Below are 22,695 nucleotides of genomic sequence, written 5' to 3'. Positions count from 1 at the left end.
CCTGTAAGGAAGGGTGGAGCTGGGGAAAAAAACAAACCAGCCTACGCCATCCTCTCATGTTATACCACTCTGAAATTGGGTAGCCATTATTGTTTTTGAGCTACATGATATAAAAGGGCAAGGCAATTTTCCAGAAAAAATATTTAACCCTTTCTCTCTCTCTTGTGCTTTCTCTCTCCCAGTCTTTTTCTCCCCTCTAGGGTTATTATAAACTATTGATAAATGTGGCTGCTGCTCTAAGTTTGTCCTTGCTCTTTGTGGGGTCTGATGGATTTTAGCTCTTAAGAGAGAGTAAGAAAAAAAAATCACCTCAGAAATGTAATAACGATAACGCTGAGAGTTGGAGTTTGAGTTAACATCACGGTAAAAGTTGACATTGGTACAAGTGAGGTCTTGGACTTCCCTTTTACAAGAGCTTGTCCCCTGGCTCTGAGGTGATACACATGAAGCCAAGGTGTCTCCGAGGCAGACTTGCTCCTCAATCCCCCACTGCTCCCAGGACCTCAGACAGGGGCTGGAGCTTCCTGCCGCGATTTTCTATGAATAACTTCAGCTTGGAAGTGTTCTCCATTGTGCATTAAGGCTGCACCTTCTAAGTTCCTGATCTGAGATAGTTTTTCTCTATGTTGGCACACATTAGCCTGTCATGCACAGTACTGTATTTGATAAAAAATGGGCCCAGCTGTTATTTGGCCAGGTAAAGACTTTTTTTAACTCCTTTTTATCTATTTTGTTGATTATTTGTGTGACTAAAAACTAAAATCCTACATTTCTTGTCTTTTGTCATGCTTCTGGTTAATGTTTCCCCATGTTACCTGGCCAATGCTTAGGAAATACAATTTGATTTTAATAAATCCTAAACAAAACCTAATTGTGAAAGAAAACCAATAGGGAAAAACATATAATGAATTTTGAAGCTAAATGTTAGTAAGTTACTTAATTCTGAAATAGCCGCCACTCTTATTCATTAATATCAGAATGTAACATTGCCAACAAATCAGTTATCCATGCTGATTTTTTTTTAAATGAGGAGACAAAATTAGAAGTTTCTTTCCTAATGATAAGAACTGTAACCCCGGCGCCACAATAACACCTGAGTAACATGGGCCGCATGCACCGGCTTCAGTGGTTCCTCACGGAGACTGCCCTATCATTACCTTCAGGAAAGCTGCTTCTGTTTAGGACCCAGACTCCACAAAGGAAGCCCCTGCTCCCCTCAGAACCTTAGCTGGCTGTCACCCCATCCGGCACCCAGGCTGCAGTTGCCACTCAGACATGTAGAGTATGTATTTGGGGACGACACCCAGTGGAACTGGGGAGGACACAGGGCTCTTTCGTACCACTACATTGATTGTAAGGAGCTGGTTATGCTCAACTGCTCTGCTCTTTCATTTTTTAGGCAACACACCAGTGAATAAAATTCACAATGAACATATTCAACACTTTTCCATCAATTCCATACATTATTCATAAATATTAGAGATGGAGGAGACCTAGAAGATTACTGAGCTTAAACCTTCTTTCCGCACCTCTCTATCTCCCAACTATTGATGCTAGCTCAAAGCAACAACAAGAAGCCACAGAAGGAAAGCAACACATTCACGACTTTTGCAAGTAAAAAGGAAGGCTCCCAAGAAGCGTGCATGGAGGGTGAGTAAGTCCGAGGCCTTTCTTTCCTGCTGGTGGAGCTCACTGAAGACTAAGAGGATGGGCAGCACATTGCTGTGAAGACAGGCCAGTGAAGGCAAATGACAATTTCTCCTCTTGAGAATCATCATTCAGGGTAAAGCCTAAGAGGTAGTAACATGTCTTTGGCCAAGTGCTTACTATCTGTCTCTACCACCTGGGGTGGACTCGGGCACTCTTCTCTCCAGTTAGAACTCGAGAGACTGAGGATAATGATGGAAAGAAAATGTATAAATGAACAGAGAGTGGAAACTACTAGAGAATGCTCCCTGGGATTATCTGTACTATCAAGAAAGGAAAACTCTGCAGATGCTACTGTCTCTCTAGAGGAATAAATGCTTGCATTTTAATATTCTCAGCAGCTGGTTCCTGTTGAATACCATCAGGATGATTCAGCCACCCACCAGGAACGCCAGCAACAGCAAGTGCACACACAGAAATCTGCAAAACTTTCTTCTCTTGATGCCAACACCATTACTCTGGCAAACTTAGAACCCTTTATTGAATCACCAGTTCTACTAAATGTGACCTTGGTCCCCTTAGAAATACCAGCTCACTCCCAAAGAAGTGGAACTTCTGGCTGATGGAGATGCAACGTTCTTCCTAGCTTGAGCACACCCTGCTGTCAGCCTCTCCTTGGCCAATGGTCACGTGATCTGCCCCTTCAAATTTTTCTCATTATTTACTATAACCTTTAAGGATCAGCCAGAACCACACACATCCTTAGTCCACCTTCTATGCCATCCAGCTACTGCTGAGCCCGTGCATTTAATGCTCTATCTCTACCCTGACATTCCTCAAGTTATTTTCTCATTTCCCTTTTTCAGAAGTGTCCCATTTATGCAGAATGCGGTTGCATGCCAACAAAAACAGAAATGTGTAGGTGAACTGCATTGACCATAGACCTCATTAATAAAGAAATATCATTCCATCCTCAAGTTAAATAAAAATTCTATACTTGTCCCCTTCTTCAAACAGACCAGATTAGCCAGAAGAGTAAGAAATGCCAAAGATGACAGCTAGCTATCAAAAATGTCTCACTGCCTCATTTTCAGGTCCCCAAAGTAAAATCTAAGGACATTCACCATGGATTCAGGTGCTCTCCACAGCCATGAAAATATATGGCTAGAGAGGGAATCCATAAATTTAATGAATACACAATTGGCTTATAACAGATGCAACTAAAATTAAATTCAATATCTTGACCTGCTCTCCAAAGTGCAAGTTTCTGGTACAGGCTACAGACAGAGCTATCACAAGCTCATTAATCACAAGAACCAGAACTATAAGCTGGAAACTCCTGGGGGTGCTGCAAAGAACATCCTATGTGGCTGGAGGGTCTGTGGGGAACCTGAATGAGAATGTGGCCCTGACAGTCCAGAACTGAGTTGTACTGAGATCTTTCATGGTGTACATAGGTCAGCGTTGGCCATCACCATCCACTGTTGTAAACTTCCAGAAATCAATTTAAGGATATTTTTAAGGAAGTAATATGCTCTATGGAGTTGCCTAAAAAGATCAATATATTTTAACTCAGTGCCTATTATGTAAAAGGCATTGTGTTTGTGCTTGTTGCTTGAGGAAATAATGAACTCACTAAGATCAATATATGATCTTAGGAATAATATTGTTAGTGGTCAGGGAATATTAATAATCATAGTAGTAGTAACAATGATACTCAGAGATGACCATGTACTAGTAGTTGTGCTAAGCACTTCATATATGCCATTTCACGGAATTCTTACAATATCCCACCCAGCAAAGGAGTTATTTTCCTATTTACAGATGCGGAAAGTGAAACTCAGTGAAATTATGTGTATTGACCAAAATCACATAGACCTGTTCCTTATATTACAAATAAATACAAAAATGGCCAATCTATAAGACAGAATACGACAAGAGCCATTAGAAGATAGAGTACTGTAGAAATAAGGGAGGCAGGATTTGCTTCTATTTGGGAACACCAGGGGAAAACGAACAGGATGTGAAAATGTGGTGTGTGCGTAGGAAACAAGGAGCAGCCCATTTCTAATGTGTTTAAACTTGTTAACTCTGCATCCTCTGATAAGAACTCAGAATTTTGTAAGATAATAAGATACGCTAGTCTGTATGGGAAGATGTCTAGGAAGAATGACTTCTTTCCAAAAGATCATCTGACTACAATTCCTCAGAAGTTTTTTCTTCTTTCTTTCTTTTCTTTCTCTCTCTCTCATTTTTTTTTGTGTGCATAGAGGGAAGAAGAGAAATGAGATACAAGGTTACCTTGCAGGGGATATGAGGGCCTGGGGAGTTGTTAACAGCAGATGGTGTCCAGGGAGTGCATGATCTGGGTGCATTTTCTGTAATTTCCCAGAATGTCTTATTCTTACCATACATATTTGTCCCTGCCTCATCTAGGAAAGGGTTATGGTACAGAAATAGGAACCCTAAGGGCTTGGTATCTTTGCTTTCTTCCTCAGTTACGTTCTGTAATATCATCTACTTTTTATTTTTATATTTTTAGGGGTCAGGGTGGTGGTGCAGGATTAGTAGCCTGAAAACCAGAGTTCTAGTACACTGCTGGATTTGTAGTAGACCTTATCTTGAGAATTTTGTTTAAATTTTATTGGCCAAGTAAATGGTTGAAGCCCAAATAGCATTTCTTAATCTGTGAACCACTTTTGATGAAAATAAAATCTTGTGCTTTTCTGAAATTTTTCCACTCTTCTCTACTTAGAACCCCTGGTTCATGGACTCCAATGTATAGATAGCACCACTAGTCAGGATGAATTTATGGAGTTTTACTTTTCTCTTTTTTAAGTTTTTCTTTTAAATGGAATATCCCAAATATATGTAAATTACATATTAAAATTTTTTTAAGTGGTCCTGCACCAGATATTCTATATTCCTTTCTGGAGAGTATGCTAACCCACTCACCCATATTGAAATACCTAGGACTCCTTCAGGTTCTAAGATGCAATGGTTATGATTCTATGATGCTGACATTTGCTTTGTCGACACTTAAAGCAGAGCTTTTCAACTTCAAACAATAGCATAACAAGTTGCTATAACAATTACACTTATATGAATCTTTAAGCAGATATGAATAACAGCTCTTTACAACTATTATCACACTGGACAGCTTAGGAAGTTGTTCAAATTCTCTGCAAAAGTGATTTCTATAGTTGATTACATCCTATAGGAACAAAGTACTGCCTTTTTATTTACTTTTGAAACTGATTGACTCTCCTTTTCGGTATCGGTTAATTTTGCAGGCAGCTACAGCTTTAAGCACCTCTAATAACTTCACCCATTAGCCCTCACTCTGTCACGGCTCCTGTGTCTCACCCTTCTGACCTTGCCCACTGAGTTCACTCTTACTGATGTAATCACACATGCTTCTTTGTAGTTACATTCGTCACAGTGCTCATTAGAATTTTCATCATTCCTGCTGCACCTTAGGTCAAAGAAATTAAATGTGCTTATGCAATTTGTTGTCATTTTAATTTTTTCAGCTAGGATTTCCCCCTCCAGAAGGACAATTTTATTTTATCTGATCAATAAGTAACTAGCCAGTCAAATGACTTTGAAAAAATTGGTAGATCACTCATTTGGGCAAAATCTTAAATCTAGAATGGTTTGAGTAAACCTGGACTATGGCATTTCACAGACCTTGAATCCAGAGGTTCAAAATTTGTTAGTGTCAACTTAGTCTTTCAATCTATTAAAGCAGTAAGTATAAAATACCCACGATTTACATTATGTATGTTTAATATATTAGTCAAGAGTGAAGGTCTTTTTAAAGAAATAGTCTGCTCCACACTAACTAATTCACTGACTTTCAGTGACAGCCTATATACTATCCCTATAGCTTAAAACTTTTTAAACAAAAAAACAGTGCATAGAGTGTGAAGTGGCAATGTAGCTCAGTGTGTCACTCTTTATATTCCTTCACCTTTGCTCTTTCTATGGTCAGGGTATACACAAATAAATAAATTCACAATATCTTAAGACTAGGAACTTTTGTTTGGCCAAACCCTGAAAATGTAGCTTAAATAGAGTTGAGAGCCGGCATCTCGTCACTGCTTTATATTATAAGGCTTAAAATGCCACCTTATAAAAGATATATTCGTTTATTTTCATGTTCAATCAAAAGCGTAGGGTTTCAGGTCTGGGAATGGATTACAGATCGTTCTCTCCCGGTTATTTTTGGCTTTAAGTATATTGATCATTTTATCATTTTCTTGTTTTAAACTGCTTTAAACACAGCACAAATGTTATTCTCATCATGCCAGAAATGGGTTTGGAATTGATTTAGAGTTTCCATCAATTTTATTCTTTGCTCTCTGTGAGAAGTTTTTCACTTGCTTAAATTCAAAAGGACAGTTTTGTTCAAAAGATGTCAGAATACAACATTTAGAGATCCTCAGCTAGACAAGAAAACTCACATTTTCAACTTTGCAAAAAAAAAGTCATTGTATTTATTACTATGGACTTTATTGAAATTAATTAAGAATCATAGATATGAATGCAGTTTCAAGGGCTTCCTCCCTATTTCTCTTCATGTAGGTGTTTGACAAAAGCATGCATCTTCTGAGAAGTCAGCCTGATTGGTCCAGGTTGGCACTGTTTCAGTGCTTGGCCTACGGTGGCTGCTTAGGAATAATTTTGTCTCATCCTCTCTATTTCCCTGGACTGTATTGGGTTCAGACACGTGGTATGCAAAAGAAATCCAAGTCCCTTAAAAATGCTATTTTTTTGGGAACTAAAGCCAAGCCCAGTTCTTCTTTGGCCAAATGATCTTATCAAGATTAAACATGAGATATTCGGTAATATCTCCACTCTGTGAGGAGGCATTCCACCAAGGAAGATAATTTATTACATGCAGAATAGATAATCCTTCCCTCCTGGTACCAGGGAGGGACATGATCAAACTTATTCTATTTGTGCTGAGAATAATGTACAACTGACATAAATTTAAGGTAATTAGTCATTTCAATTAATTTTAAAAGAAATAAACAAGTAGTTCTTTCCATATGAAAAGAGATACTGGATATCTATTTTCAGTTATTACTGGAAATATTTTGGCTTCTATAAAGACACCTTACTAACACAGCTGCTTTGCCCTTCTCTGCACAACAACAATTCAGAATTTGTAACATTTCAGCCAGGTTCTCTAAACTAATTGGATGAAACAACTGCATTACAGCATTAAGATCTCTTTGCAGAATCAAATGAGAGGAGATCTGCATAGTTCAACTAGCCTGGAAGATTTGCAATGAATACAGCCCAAATTTTATATGTTCCATACATTTTCCCACATTTACAGTAATAATCACCTGTACAGTAAGTGCTAGCATTTAACTTCACACTTAAGACTATCAACAAATACAAGGAGAAATTTAGATATGTAAACTTCGTTTCCCACCCCATTCTCACTTCTTTCCCGCACTGCTCTGTGTTTCAGAACAAATACTTCATCTTTTTTGAAAAGTGCCAGGAAATCTCTTCTTCAGCTATTTAGACCCTTGATTTTACATGTGTAGGATGATACACCTTGAAACAGAAAACCCCACAGACTAGAGTGGGACGGCAGTTTAAATACTTAGGGGGAAGAGCTCCATCTACTGAATCAGTTAGATTCTAGTTTGTACCCTATAGTTATCCCATTCATTACTTTCAACCCTCTGAGGCTCTGGAGCGAATAAAAAAGTTACAGATGCAAAACCAGCTTTGAGTCTGATGCCATGTTGAATATTTCTTAGATGCTCTGATACCCTTGCCTTTGCCCTTCCCAATTTCCAAAGCTTTCCATGTTCCAATATAGGAGAAAAATGGGAGGCTTGACTATATAAACGGTCCCCAGAAAGACACAGGAAGCCATTGGCTATTGAAAGAAAAGCCTCAGATAGCTGAAGGAAAGCTATAGGAAGAAAATCGCACAGCCTGGCCAGTTGCGCAGCGCAGGTAAGAAGGAAAGTGAAGTGCAGCCTACTTACTTCTGCCCTGCATCACTTCTGGGGAAGTCTGCAGCCACCCAGAAGCAGCTCTTCTGGGCTCTCCCCAGCTGCACAGTGTTGTTGTGGCATTGGGAATTTGCTGTGGCTTCGTGAGATTATGGAGATATGCTTCAGCAAGCCAAAACAGTCACAAACAAAATTCAGGAGAGAAAAAAACCCTACAAAAACAGCTGATCTTACTGGAGAAGTTCTTGGCATTTTCCTACATGTGCCACAGTTTTCTTTGGTATTTCCTGGTCCTGTGATCAGAAAAATTATCACATCGTGTTTATTATTGTTGTTTTTTCTGGGTGGCTGGTGGTGAGGGGTGATAAAGTGAGGGCAAACAGCCTGGGGAGCAGCAAGGTAAAGCTTACTTCTCCTATTTGTTTGAAAGCTTTCCAGGAGATTGCAAGGTTGAAAAGTTTTTTTCTTCAGAATATTGAAGACTTATAGAAATCATATATAGGAAAAAAAGGCCACGGTCTTTCTATATTAGGAAAGGAAAAACTTCTTAACACATTAGCAGATATGGAGCAAAGTAAACCATATCTGAATGAACTTGAACATTAATATAGCTGCATAAAATTCAGGGGTGTGTAAGACTTACAAAAATACTTCACAATTAAGCTATATTATTAGATTTATATAATTATATATAATTATAAAATACACATTAATAAGTATATAAATATATTAAAAAATCAGATGGAGGCAGCAGCTAATTAAATTTTTAAATTATAGAAAAAAATATAATAAAGTGATACAAGTTTGTGTTGATTCAAATTCTCTTTTATGCAAAAATAGAATTAATATAAATGTAAAGTGGAATCGTGTCTCTGTGTGTGTGTATGTGTATATATATATATATGTATATCTGTATGAAGTGTTACCGACTGACATTGAAAGGTGATATGTTGATAGAAATCAAAACTTTGCATTATTTTAAATTGGGCATTTAAAATGTCAGCATTTAACCTGGCAGGTTTAAAAAATTTTTTTTATACAGTTAAATTTCAGGTTCTGTTTTAAAGCATGAAGAGGAAACAAATTAGAAAAGCATTGCATATCAATATGTATTTTGTAAAAACTCATTTGCATTTATTAGAATGAATATTTAGTTCTCTGTATTTTTCTCAAGCCTTTGTAAGACGAGTTCAGTTCTAAGTCAAGAATAACTATGAGAAATTTCATCTCAAGATGAAATTTGTTTGGATAGGTATAAAGGCCTGAAAGATGAGATTATATACACCATAACTATAAAAAACAACTAAAGAATAAATACATTCTGGCAAGAATCCATAAGCATTGCAAAGCCTTAGAGGGTCATCACAGACTCGAGAAAGGTAACCAAGTGAGGGGACACCAAACTGACTTAACAGAGGTAAAGCATTCTGAAGATGCGAAGTGTTAATCATCACTGACTGGAAACAATATACTTCAACACTGATGACAACAACAAAACAAAACAAAACAACCAAAAACAACTGGAATTATAGACTCCAGAAGCGAAGTATGACTACTTATTAAGCAGAGGAGAACCTTGTTTGTCGTTCCCTTTGGAAACCTGGCTTAAAAAAAAAAAACCCAAGAAGGTAGCATAAAAGATACATGTGCTCCTTTTCTAGTATTATCATAGGCCCACCTAGATTTAGCTTTCGATTCCAGATGAGATCAGGCATGTTCAGACTAGCACATCTTTGCTCTGTAAGCACAGAGCTGCTATCATTTCACTGGCAAATGTTCATATCCCCAAATTTATGCACAATAGATGCCCTTCAAAATCTGCAAATTTGCTACTTCGGTCAAATACCTCACTGAGTTAATTTTTTTTCTTAATTTACTCTGCTAGTATTAAGCCGAAAAAGTTAAGGCAGGCGACTCCTATAAGAAAGGAAAGTTGAATAGTACTTACCCTAAGTATAATGTGCAAGCCTTAATGGGGGACTCTACTTTTGCTTTATGGTTTTTAGAAGGGAGTCCAGGTCTAAACTCAGCTCTCGCCCTGTTCCCTCCTGGAAAACTGAGTAGACTCACTGAAGGTGGCTCTGAGAAAGATCATACAAATCAACAGCCTTACCTGTGGCCATTCAGAAGACTGCAATTTGGTGTGTGTTTAAAACTATGAATAAAGTCAGATACAGCGCATGCTCAGCAGGGAATTTAAAAATATTTATAACACTGTTGTTTCAGAAACAAATTTCTTCAAACAAAGAAAAACTCACATTTCTTATCCATGCCAAGTTTAACATTCTGAGACAAAGCTGTGTTGGAGTTTTCCGCTGGGGGAAAAAAGGCTCCTAAAATTTTTTGTTGAACGAAAAATAGTTCTCCCTTTCCTTTTGGGTACTCTTAAAGGGGTGGAATAAATTTTCCTCCAAGTTTCAACAAAATTCACCTCTGGCTAGCTAAGATAAGGCATTAGAAATTAAGGTCTGTAAAAAATAATTTTAGAGAAGATAGTAAGGAATTACAAACCATGGGTTTAAAGAATATAATGGTCATCTGAACCTTTAAGGCAGTTTTGCTTGCTACTACACAAGAAAATTCTGATACAAACAGGATATATTATGTTATGCATATGTGAGTTACACATCGACAAGAATAATGTATAGGCAGCCGTTTGCATACTATGAAAAGTTACGTTTTTTCCTTGGCTAACTAAAATCTGAACTCTTCAAAACTGAAAAAGAAATATAATAAATATAGGAGAAACCCAGTAATCATGTCAGTATAACACCTCTGTTTTACACAGCAAGGATGGAGAGGAAAGCAGTCACATAGCAGTTGGTTAAATTTTGAGTTGTACAAAATAAAAATTTTGATTAAGTACAGTTTTTACAGTACTAATTGTAGCAGGAATGCCTGTGTTACCCTGGCTGGGAATGTCTTTCTTACTTCTCCTTGAGTGTCCCTAAGTATTCCATTTTACCCTCCATCACCAAACCCTGCAGAGCCCACAGATCTCACAGATCTTATTTAAATCTCTCACTTAATTCTTAAGTCTCTGAATGACTTTCAGCCCCTGCTCTACTTTCCAGGGGTGCTCAGATGACCTCACAAAAGCTCCACAGACACATCGTGCACTACCTCTGATGCTTTCAAGCTCAGCAGAGGGTGCCAAAAAAAAAAAAGATTAAAAAAAGTTTATCAAAGTGAAACTAGGAGTTCAGAATTGAAGAAGTTGCTTCTACTTTTATTTCCCTCTCAACTCAGCACAGGTGTTTCCTAACTTATACTACTGTGCATGCTGATGAGGGAGGGTTAAATTAAGGTGAGGGAGTGGGCTAAGGGCCGACCAGCAGGCATTTAGGATCTCCAGCCTCCTGTGTTAATGGATGTTTCAAAATGGACCCCCCAAAAAGCCTAGAATGAGGTTTCTTTTTGGCAAATGATGAAACCAGTATACTGAAATAATTAAAGCTTTGTCCTTAATAAAGCATCAGATCAACAGAACAAAAACAAAGATAAAAATTGCACACACATATGCAGGCGCGCACACACACTCTCTCACACACACAGATACACAAAACTAGCGGGTGAGGGGAGAAGGAAATTAAATAAAAGAAAACAAACAGAGTCCTAACAGGCCATTCTCCGAAAAGGAATCTAAATAAAAAGTCATATGATATCTGATAGTGCAGGACACGTCGCCAAGAACTGGAGCGGATTGCCTACAGGAAGAAAGGGCCAGTGTATTCCAGCTCAAAGAGCTTTTCTTTCCTCCTCCTCTATTTTTTTCCCCTTTTCTCCTCCACCGTGAATGTGTTACTCTCAGGTCAGATCCACGAAGAATCCCAGAATGACAGCTATCACCTTTCCCTGCACTCTTGGTGGCAGAACCTGCTGACAGGGGCTGCCTGAGCTGGGCTCAGGGGGGTTAGTCCAGCTTCCATGAACAGCCTCTTGCCGTAGCCCCTCTGCCTATTTCATGGACCCCCTTGGTCACATACAAAATAGACCAAAAAAAACAAAACAAAACTGGAGCAGAAGCAAAAACAAAACAAAAAACAAGAAAGCAAGCACAACAGCCCACAGCAGCAAAAGAGTTCAGAGGGGAAAAAAAATAGAAAAAAGCCAAAAGGGGAGAAAAAAGCTCTTGCCTTCAATATAAAACTTTTTAAAGACCGAGTTTCTTTCTCCTTATTTCGGTGACTTTCTTTTTGAAGATTTCTTTCTCCCTGCACACTATTAAAAGCACTAAAAATCTTTACAAAAAATATAGGAAAGTCTGAAGGCAATACAAGAATTTTCCTGAAGAAAACACCTAACTGTAAGAAGTGAGCTCTCCTAGAAAATTCTGATTTTGTCAAAAGTTCCCCTGATTCTAATGTCTTTCAGCGAGTTCCAGTGCAGACACTGGCCACCTAGCTCTTGTTTTTTCCCTGACGGTCATTACTGAGGCAACACATACACAGTAAGGTTTCCCGAAAAGACTCCTTATTGTCAAGTTCCTTCAAACATAAGACGCTCCCACCTCCCAGCCAGAAGGGTTTACTGACTAGACATCAAACTCTGCTCTGGTACAGATTACACCCTTAAGAAGCAGTTACATAAATGCATTCTAAAAATGTGGAAAAGTGTATATATCTATATTTTCCCTACAGTTTCCCTCCCTAGGGGCAGGAATAGATTATATTTTCAGTGAATGGGAAAAAAGAAAAGAAAGAAAAAGAAAAGAAAGGAAAAGAGTTTCTGAATCTTGAAACAACTGTTGTAGCTTCTATGCACTTAGTAAAATAGTTATCTGTAGTTAGGTACTGTACACGATATATTTTCAAGGATTTTTTTGGTGCTCGTGCATTATTACCTTGCTTATTTTTGTCCATTATATACCTTAAAAAGATTTCTAAATGACAATCGAAATATTAATGCATTAGAGGAGAACTTCAGAAAGAAAACATTTTCTTGAGTTTATAATTCAAGAATATTAGTATAACAATGTAAAGGTACTGCATATATAAAAGATGGAATTGTTTACTACATTTTGCACATACAGCTCACAGGCTGGTTTCTTTTTTCTTTTGCTGGAGTATTAATTTGAAAATGACAAACATTCTGGAATGTTTGTTACAAACGCAAATTCATGGGAAAAATATATATGCACAGGCAAAAATCAAATGGAGACCACAAAGCTACATGGCAATCAGAATTGGTGAAAAATCTCTCTAGACTATATTACGTTTGAACTAGTGTTTACGGCTGGGGCAAGGAATCTCTCTGGGGTTTTCGTCGTTTATATGTAATTAGAAAGAATCAAAAATGAAATACAAATATCTGTTCCTTTAGTACCTTTCTTAATAACTGACAAGTGACACAAACTGTACCTTTTAAACAGATGCATGCAAAACTTGTAAGATGGAATGAACTAATGTACCCCATTGGTATTTTGGGAACCCAAATTCTATAATTAACTTTTTACCCAAGTAGCAAAAGTAGATGATGTTCTCGCCACTAAACTGATTATTGGGTGGACTCTTGCTCTCTCCTCCACGGGATTCTGGGTGACGATGTGATAAGAGAAGATGCATCCTGAGCAACTTTTATTGTGCGTAGAAGAAAACAGCATAGAGTGAGCATAGGAACAGTTGGATTTAGAAAGATTAAAAGAGGAGAAAAGAGCAACATATCCAACTTAATTAGTCTTTTTCTTTTTTATTTTTTTATGTAAATGTATAGGGGTGATGGGGAGAAAAGAGAACTGGATTTCTTTTGAATGTCTTTGTGTCTTTATAGAGTGAATGTTCTGTTCCTGTCTCTTTCTTTTTAGGGGAAAAACTAATAAAAATAGAAAAACATATATCAGACATTAAGCTCACTCCCCCCCACCCCCTTCCCTTTGTAAAGAACTCTTTGTTCTCTAGTGAAAATGCTGAAAAATCCCCGGGCAGCTACTCCCTGAAACAAGTGCAAAACACTTAGAGGCTTTTGGGCTGGCTGAGAGCCAGGAACCCTCCCGCTGTCTGGTTAGAAGAGGAAAAAAAGAAGAGAGAGGGAGAGGGAGAGAGGGGAAGAGGGGTGGGGGGGGCAGAGAGAGAGAGAGAGAGAGGGAGAGAGAGAGGGAGAGAGAGAGAGAGAGAGAGAGAGAGAAGGGGAGAGAGAAATTGGAGCTTCCTTTAATAGACATAGGAAGCAGCGTTTTTTTTTCTTTTTCTTTTTTTTCAAAACTGGCGGTCAAGCGTTAAGTAACTCCCGTCCAAATCCACCTGCTAGAAATGAACTTGGGTAACCCCCCAGGGGTGCACAAAGACAGGGAAGACAGTAACATACTCCATACTCTTTCCCACCCCCCGTTGTACTGCTTCCATTCTCTCTGCTCCCATACACAAATGCCCAAAGATCTCACGCCACCCCCTTTACCCCCCAACAACAAACACAGAGAAATACATGCTCCCTCAGTCTCCTAAAAAAAAAAAAAGGCTTTTCCATCTCGGTTGCGACACAGTGATAAGGGGTAGCGAACATCTCATACCTGGTGTGAATGCTAATCAGTCAGGAGTTCTCCTTTTCCCAAGACAGGGGACTGTTTCCTTCCAAATTTATTAGAACCTCCTCCACTGCCTCTTTGAAAAACCTTCTTTGTCACCCTCTCCCAAGTCCCGATACTTCTTTAAAAAAAAAATGGCTTCGGAGCTCCTTCTATTCTTGATATTGATTCTCTCTCTCTCCCCCCACCCCTCCTCCTCTCTCCTGTCTGTGTCTCTTCTGAGTGGTCTATTGATAAGTCCCTGGAGGCACTGGGTCAGCCTGCCCGTAGGAAACCAGACACAATGCACAAATCTCCGAGTGCCATTCTGCCATCAGCAAGCAGACCACGTTTAGGAGAGAGAGAGAGGGAAAAAAAACACAGTAGAGCAAGAGACAGAGAGAGAGAGAGAGAGAGAGAGAGAGAGAGAGAGAGAGAGAGAGAGAGAGACCAACCGAAGGAGGAGAGACCGATAGAGGAAGAGAGAGGAGGGAGAGAGGGAGAGAGGTAGAGAGAGAGAGAGGGAGAGAGAGAGAGAGAGAGAGAGAGAGAGAGACACGGAAGGAGAGGGAGAGTGTGAGAAAAAGACTGATTGGAACAGGAGGGAGGGAGAGAGAGAAAGGGAGAGCGAGAGAGCGCGAGAGGGAGAGCGACACTGCCAGTCAGGTTAATCATCCCTACTTTAATTAGCTGTTCGGCTTAGACATAAAACAATTGAATTTGAATGATCTGTCAGCAGGCTCGGCTGAACCAAAGGGGAAAAGCGAATATTACAAAAAGACTGTTGGTGTGTTCTGATAAGCAATACTGCTCGTACTGACAAATCCTCAAAGGGGGAACTATTAAAACTTACAACTAAACAAAAAGTGCACATACAAATGGCACTAGATGGAGGTCTTTAAAAAAATGGAGTTTTCTCTTCTAGTTTTATGAACGGTAGATATTTATGTGCAGGTGTCAACATATGAGGGTCTGCGTGTAATGTGTGAAAGTTTATTAATGATGGTCTAGGAGTGTAGCAGACAGATGCTGCAGAGAACAAGACAGGTACAGTCGGATGCCGAGTCTAGATCTTGGAGGGAGATGGATGCTGGAAGAAGAGGTACCGTGACAAGAGATCAGCACAGACAAAGTCAGTGGGCAGACAGGCAGACGGATTTCAGGCACAGCACGATCTCGTCTAAAAAGGCAAAAGTTCTGATGCAATAATAGATGCAAAACAATCCATCCGTCCTCCTCTCCCAGGAGCACTCCAAGGTACAGTTAAAATGGATTAATCTTTGTGACAAACAGAGCTGGCAAGGCAGACTACGGCAGACAGCAAGGGCAGTCCACAGACCCAGAGAATACCAGAGCCAGAAAAAGCCACAGAGAGCATTCTCTCCCATGTCCTGATTTAGCACAGGAGGAAACTGAGGCCCAGAGACTCAGGCTAATAAATCACAAAAGCAATAGCAGTGCTGACACTGGGACCCAGAGCTCCTGAGGCCCAGCAGGCCAGTGCTCTTCCTACCGTACCTGCTACCATCCAGCTCTCTGTAAGGATTCTGGCCCAACAGGTATGGAAACCACCCTCGTCTCCAGGATAACAAGATTCCTCCATCTACACATTAGTGCATAACCCTGCAGTTTTTAAGAATGTCTTAATAGCTAAGTGGAAATATTTTCTGTGACAGAGATTTAAATTCTTAATTCAGTCTCAGAGAGAAGCAAAACCATACAACACTGTAGAGGCCCTCTCCCAGCCAGACACAGCCCGTGCCACATTCTGAGCTGGCGAAGGCCATTCGGTTGATCTACAAAGCCCTCTCCCAGAGTTTGCAGTCCTCTCTCTGTATATCATCTGCTATATATCACCATGTAAAAAGACGTGGTTATCTCATACATCTCATTTGTAAAATACAGGCACACTGTGGGTGAAAGAGATTGAGGCTTTCAGCTTACAGTGTCATTTTAAATCACTGATGGGATTTTCTACCTGGAAGATTAGCTATGGGCCACTTTTCCTATATATTTCAATTGATATGAACTAGTAAAATAGAAAGGGGAAACTGTATTATCTGTCCACGCATTTGATGGTATCATTTTTGGACATGTACGCTCATACTCAGAAAGGATGTCCCTCTTGACAACAGGTAATTGAAGGTAAAATTTTTTTAAGGGGGAAGAGGTGCTTATGAAGAGAGCAGTACCATCAGATGTTACTGGAGGGATGAAGTCTCTGGTCCTAAAACAAGAATCATGGTGTGTATAAAAGTGAAAAACTCTGTTGCAGTCATGCTTCAGCAATGATGTTGCTACTCAGGGTGGAAGTGGAAAAATGAAAGAAATGTCAGGCCTGGGATCTACTCAAAGGCAAGTAACCGGAGAGAGGCATAGCCAGAGTTATTTAGTTTACTTGCACACCAACCTCTTTGACAATGGTTGCTGTGACGTGCCTGAAACACATGGTCTACAGGCCATCATGTAGGGGGAGGAGAGATCAATGATTTTGATGTTGGTAGGCTGTCCTGAAGGTCTCACGGCGCCTGATAGGCAAGAGCCCTGAGAAGAACAGTGAAGTGCTTAGAAAATGTGTGCTGGCTGGCTGAACTGGGAAGAAACAGAAATGAGCTTTGGAGTCAAACAGACCTTCATATCATTGCTAAGGTTGCACTCACTCTCAGAGCCTCAGTTTCCCTATTTGTAAAATGTGGTACTATTGATCCCATGAAGGTTGTTTTGAGGATAACAAATATTAAGTCCATGGCTGGTCATTACATGGTGATTATTGAGGATGGCGTAAGTGAGGGTGTAAATAAACAAAATTGCATGCTATACATGTGCTGAGTGGTTATATTCAAAGCATGTCAGTTCAAGACATGAACATACATAGCAAAACAAGACCCTAATATATGGACTTCAGTTAGAAAGGGACGGCAGTAGAGACTGTAAAGTTTGTAATCCCAAAGTTCTAGAATTTAAGCTTCAAGGGTCATCTGAAGGTTGTTTGATGTCTTTGTTTCCAGACTTTGGTATATTTCTTGGCTCATAATAATAATAATAATAACCAACATATTACTGAGCACTTGATTTGGGCTAAGTGCTCTGCTAAATACTTAACATTTTTTTATCATACTTTAGAGTCACAGTAACCATATGAATTAGATATCATGAAACCTCATTTCATAGAAATGGAGGCATAGAATGGTTAGGTAACTTGCTGAACAGCACACAGTTAGTAAGGGTGGAGCTGGGGGTGAAGTCAGGGCAACCTAACTTTAAAGCCTGCATTCTAAGCCATGATGCTCAGCTGGCACACAGTGGGTATTCAGTAAGTGTTGAATAATGAGCAAATGCGCACAACACCAGTGTTATGACGTTGAAATGTAAGTGAAAATCTGTGCATAGTCACTTGAGAGAATCCTCTGCTCAGATTATACAATCTGTATCTCTTCTACAGCTTACTTGAGGTGGCAGCCCTTCCTCAGAAGCCAGGGTGAGCCATGTCCTCGCATGGTGTTGAAAATGGCTGAGGTGAAGATGGCTGGCTAGGACCACCAGGGCATTTAAATAGCCAACAGCATTTTCAGCACTTTGAGGGTAGTGTTAGCACATGGGTTATTAATTGGCTTAATTCCAGTTCGGATAATTACATCGTGTCTCTTTAATTTTTCCCCAACTATGCCATTCTTCACTTCCTGTCACAAACGTGCTCTTTAGACGAGCATATGAACACACACAAACATATAGTTATATTTTATATTTGCATAGTCATATAGGGTGCTCTTTTTTCTAAATGATTAGTGTATAGTAGCCATGTAATAATGATGAATGGGCAAAAGAAAGTCATTGCAAAATAAAGATAACTAGTTGAAGCAAAGATTTTCATTTGGCATGGAAATAAACAGATTTTTAAACCATTTCCTTGGTGACAAGATTCCAATCAAATTTTTTTCTTATGGGCAGATATTTCTAGAGCTGATGACCTGCTCATGATAGGCTGATTTCCTTAGACTATGTAGTTTCCAGCATAAAATAATAGCAAAGAAAACTGATCTTTTAAAGTAGAAAGTGAGACGAGGTCCTGAAAGGTATAGTATACTGAATTCATTGGTTTTAGAATACTCATTAATCCAGTTATTAGACCCTGACTTATTTGGCAGGTTTTTTTCTTTACCAAACATATTACTAGAATAATCTTCAAATTATATTAGATGAGGACAAGGGATCCCCCATTTAATATGCTTAGGAAAGTTTGATAGTATTCTTTTGAAATACTGTGTCTACATGACACCAAGGAAAATCTATACCAGAGTTGTATGTTTTTAATCATGTGCACAAATAGTTAAACGCACCCATCGCAGAGCATAGTTTATTAGTCCATCGTACACTCGTACAAACAAGTCACCAAACATAGGGAGCTTAGAAAGTAAGAGAATAAAGGGTTAATTTGTTTACTATGCATGAGAGTTTCTAGACCTTTGCTTTCTCAGCTTCTAGTTCAAAATTCCATGCATACTCTGCTCATAGTAATAAATGCCATAATTCAATGTATGCCATAATTTGATTTACTTCCAAGCACCTTTTCTGGTTCAGCTTTCAAAGCTTTCCTTCCTATAAACTTCCTCCAAATGATTCTTCATGGCCTTCTATAAATCATCATTTAAAACTGGTGTTCGTGGGATGACTCTAATGCTGTAGAGAGATTTGTATCAAACCAGCCCTATTTCCTTTTGAGGATGAGTGGTCAAGTTTGATGCCTTTATATGAGAATAAACCAAATTAAATTGAAAAGAGGAGGAAACCCCAGCCCTTTCCCACGTCTTTGACCCTGTAATAATAACAGCAGCCACTCAGTGACTTTCTTCTAGTTTGCCACTTATGCCTTGAGACTGAGATCTTCGGGACAAGGTCTTTACACTCTGCTCGGCATATTTAATGCGCTGTCCCACAGCACACCTGTTTGAGGTGGTCGATGATATCTCAGAAGAGGTGGAGGCCACAAGTGTTAACTCTCTCAGTTCTTCAAATTTCCAATACATGAAAGGGAATGCTTATTACTCTAAGATTAGGGACTTGATGCTCTGGCTAAAGTAGAATTATCGGGTAGGATATTTAAGAATTAGCTAGTGAAAAGCACTTGTTTTGGCAATTTTCATAGCTTTACCCCTATTTTTACAGCAAGAAGTCCTTGGATAACACATCCTAATTTCAAAATTTAAGTGAATTTTGAGTTCAAAAGAAAAGTGGACAACATTTAAACTGAATACGGAGATGGTAAGCAAGCTCTTGGTTTTAAATTTAAATGCCATCTAGGAACAATCTGATAGACTTTATAGAAGCACAGAATCTTAGACCTAGGAGCTATTTAGGAGATTCTCTGGTTCTCTCAGTTCACAGAGAAGACCAGATAGGCAGAGACATTTATCAGACAAGCTTAAAGTCACACAACTTGGTAGAAGCAAAACTGGTACTGGAACCCAGTTCTTTTGATTCCTGGTCCCACACCCTCCCCAGCCAGGCTTTGCAACATGGCTGCCACACTCTCACCTTTCATAGTTCTAGTCACTCCCACTCTGGATGTATTACAATAACAAAACTCTTAAATTCTGGTGCTGAGTAAGAAGTACTGTATTCCTGATGTAGTCTGATTAACACCCCACAAAAGGACTGTGGTAGGCTGAATAATGACCCTGCAAAAGTTATCCATATGCTAATCCCCAGAAACTATGAGTGTTACTTGATATGGCAAAGGGGTCTTGCAGATTTGATTAAGTTAAATATATTGAGAGGAGGAGATTATTCTGGATTATCTAAGTAGGCTCTAAATATAATCACAATGGTTCTTATAAGAAAGAGGCAGGAGGATCAGAGATAGTAGTAGGAGATGTGATGACAGAAACAAGAGGTTGGAGTTATTCATGGAAGGAGAATCACGAGACCAGGAGCACAGATGGCCCCTAGAAGCTAGAAAAGGCATGGAAATGAATTGCCCTCTAGAGCTGCTAGAGGAACTAAGTAGCCCTACCATTGGCTATCTTGATCTGGACATTAACTTACAACACAACTTAAATATTTCTTAGATTTTTTTTTTAAAGCAGATGTATTACCTTGTTGTCTCAAACTGAACTTGTAAAGACAGTCTTCAAAAAATATCGACTAGGATAGGTCAAGAATGGGTCTCTCCCTCTTGCTATTAAGAGCTTCCTTCTAGGCTGACATGGAGAAATCGATCTAGAGATTGTTGTTTAGTGGATCTGTTGTCAGTAGATTCATCTGATTACATTTGTCCATGTTCAATCTTATAACAACCCACTCCTCATTTGTGGGTTGGCAATCATATCTCCAGATTAATATACAACAATAGGTTCTAGTTAGAAGCAAATTGAAGGGTTTTCTGTCCAATTCTTAAGTGGCAGAAGATCTAAACTCATTCTAAATAGTGAGGTGGTCTCTTACTAGTCCCCCACCCGACGTTTGTTTGACTTTTTCTCGATGGAGATCAGAAATGGAGAAAAGAACCAGAGGCAGCATCATTCAAAACTAACTTGTTTCTCATAAGATTGTCTTGCCTTAGCGTATCATTGCCGCTCAGTTCCTGCATACAATCTGTAGGACAGAGCTTCTAAAAGAGTAGTCCCTGAAAGAAAGCATCAGCATTGCCTAGGAACTTGCTAGAAAAATTAGTTCTGGGCCCTACCCTAGACCTAGTGAATCAAATGTTCAGAGGTGGATGTCTGAGTGCTGATGTCTTAAAAAAGACCTTTAGGTATGACAGCTTGTCTGGGAACCTCTGTCTTAGGTCAAATCTATGAGGCTCAGCAAGACTAGTGAAAAACATGTTGGACTATGAGTGAGATTAAAGGCTCACCTGGGTATAACTGTGGCTCTCTCACCAGCTATGTGACCTTAGAGCATGTACTTAGTCTGTTTATCTCCCCATCTGCAAAAGGAAATGATGATGGTGACAATACTACTACTACTACTGCTAATCCCCCTGTCTATGTAAGAGGTGAATGTAGAACTTAATAATATAGGCCATGCACATGAAAATGCTTTATGATCTCAGGATTATTACTAGGGAAGAAACAGTAATTTGGATTGCAAGTGTCCTGACATCAAGGTGTTGGGGATATTGCCTTGATATTTCATATTAACTGAGGCTCCAAGGTAAGTTGGTAGGAAAGATCAAGAAGCTGAAGATGTCAGGTCTAATTCTACAAGCCAAAGTCAAGGCTGGAAGTCTGCACACTTTTAAAGGATGAGAAATTGAATGGAGGACCGAGTGACATTATTAATTTTTGGAACCAAGCACTGAATTTCTTGATTTGAAACTCCACCTTTCTATTTATCATCAGGTAGTAAAATTTAGTGACAGCTCTGAATTCTATATTGCCAATGAAATCCTGTGGCTTGTGGGATTCAGAATCACACTTCTTTATCAATTCCCAGCGACATTCAGTTTTCAAAAAGTGGCCCATAATCTCCATCATTTCTACACTGTATATTCTTAAATAAGTAAGAGGCTCTAGGAAGACAGCTCAAAGACAACTGATTATATTCACTGATATTTCAATGGAAAAGCATAAATCCTGGTAGGTAGAAATGATTGTCTGGATCAGGACTGAGACTTTAGATATTGAAGTCCAAGTCCTCAGGAGACTGAAAAAACTGACACAACCACATTAGACACAACCATGATTTTCATGGAAAACCATCAGGATTTTATCCAATTTCTGAGTAATGAAAATTCCCAGCATTTGCCAAGGGCTTTGTATAAGCGGGAAAAATCTTATAAAATAGAGCTAACCATCCCTTTTCCTTCTTGCATGAAGTCCTAGTAGGGATGCCTTTTGGCTTGAGGGCTCTTCCGTCCTCTGAAGATTAACGTCTACGGGTTGCATTTTGGCAATTCCTCTGTGCCTGGCAGGATGGCTGCAGAGTTGGGAAGATGCTGTGAGAGCTGCTTTTTCCTCTGAACCCGTCACAATGTGTGCATCAGGAGAAGCAGTTGCATTTAAGAGCTCTGTGTCCTTAAGCGAGTCATCTACCTTTCTAAACTTCATAGACTTTTTATTTGCAAAATGTGGATAATCTGTGCCTTACCAATCTGACAAGTTGTTGAGATCACAAGTTGAGAATCAAAAGGGATGAGGTATCCAAAATGCTTGATAGACTAAACATCCCATTTGCTTGGCATTATTGACGTTATTTTTATTTATACTTCAGCAGAAGAGTAGAGGTAGTACAGAAATCTTGGATACGGTTGCTTGCATACATTTAGACATTTCAATTGTACATATATCCCCATGGTTTTCCCCTGAACTCAGGTTAATCTCTTTGGCAGGTTATAACTAAGGTGGTAAGTAAGGATTTACTTACTTTTAGTCCCTATATGGTGTCTGGGTTGATTATGATCAGTTATACATTACAAAGACACTGCAGCAGAATTTATTATGGTTGTGCTCAGTCCGACTCTATTTTGAACATATTCCCCAAGTAAGAAGAAATTCAGTATTATGATTTGAAGAAAGTGCGGCATCCGAACCTGGTATTGAGGAGTGGAAATATCTTCAAAGGCCA

General features: G+C 39.2%; 1 protein-coding gene across 29 annotated transcripts in view; it reads right to left on the bottom strand.

Moving 5' to 3' along the window:
* ZBTB20 (zinc finger and BTB domain containing 20) overlaps positions 1–22,695 on the bottom strand; it is an 832,086-nt gene that overhangs the window by 131,818 nt on the left and 677,573 nt on the right. Inside the window, exon 1 of one of the 29 annotated variants that reach the window (XM_017652395.3) lies at positions 14,137–14,523. The exons of the other annotated variants lie outside the window; for them this stretch is intronic. The gene's annotated coding sequence lies outside the window, so the exon portion shown is untranslated. Of the gene's footprint in view, positions 1–14,136; positions 14,524–22,695 lie in introns of those variants that run through there. 29 annotated transcript variants of the gene reach the window in all.

The sequence above is a fragment of the Manis javanica genome, chromosome 3, assembly GCF_040802235.1.
Source record: "Manis javanica isolate MJ-LG chromosome 3, MJ_LKY, whole genome shotgun sequence".
In the NCBI taxonomy this organism is placed as follows: Eukaryota; Metazoa; Chordata; class Mammalia; order Pholidota; family Manidae; genus Manis; species Manis javanica.
Note: the sequence above shows the minus strand (reverse complement) of the source record. Positions and strands in the feature narration are given on the sequence as shown.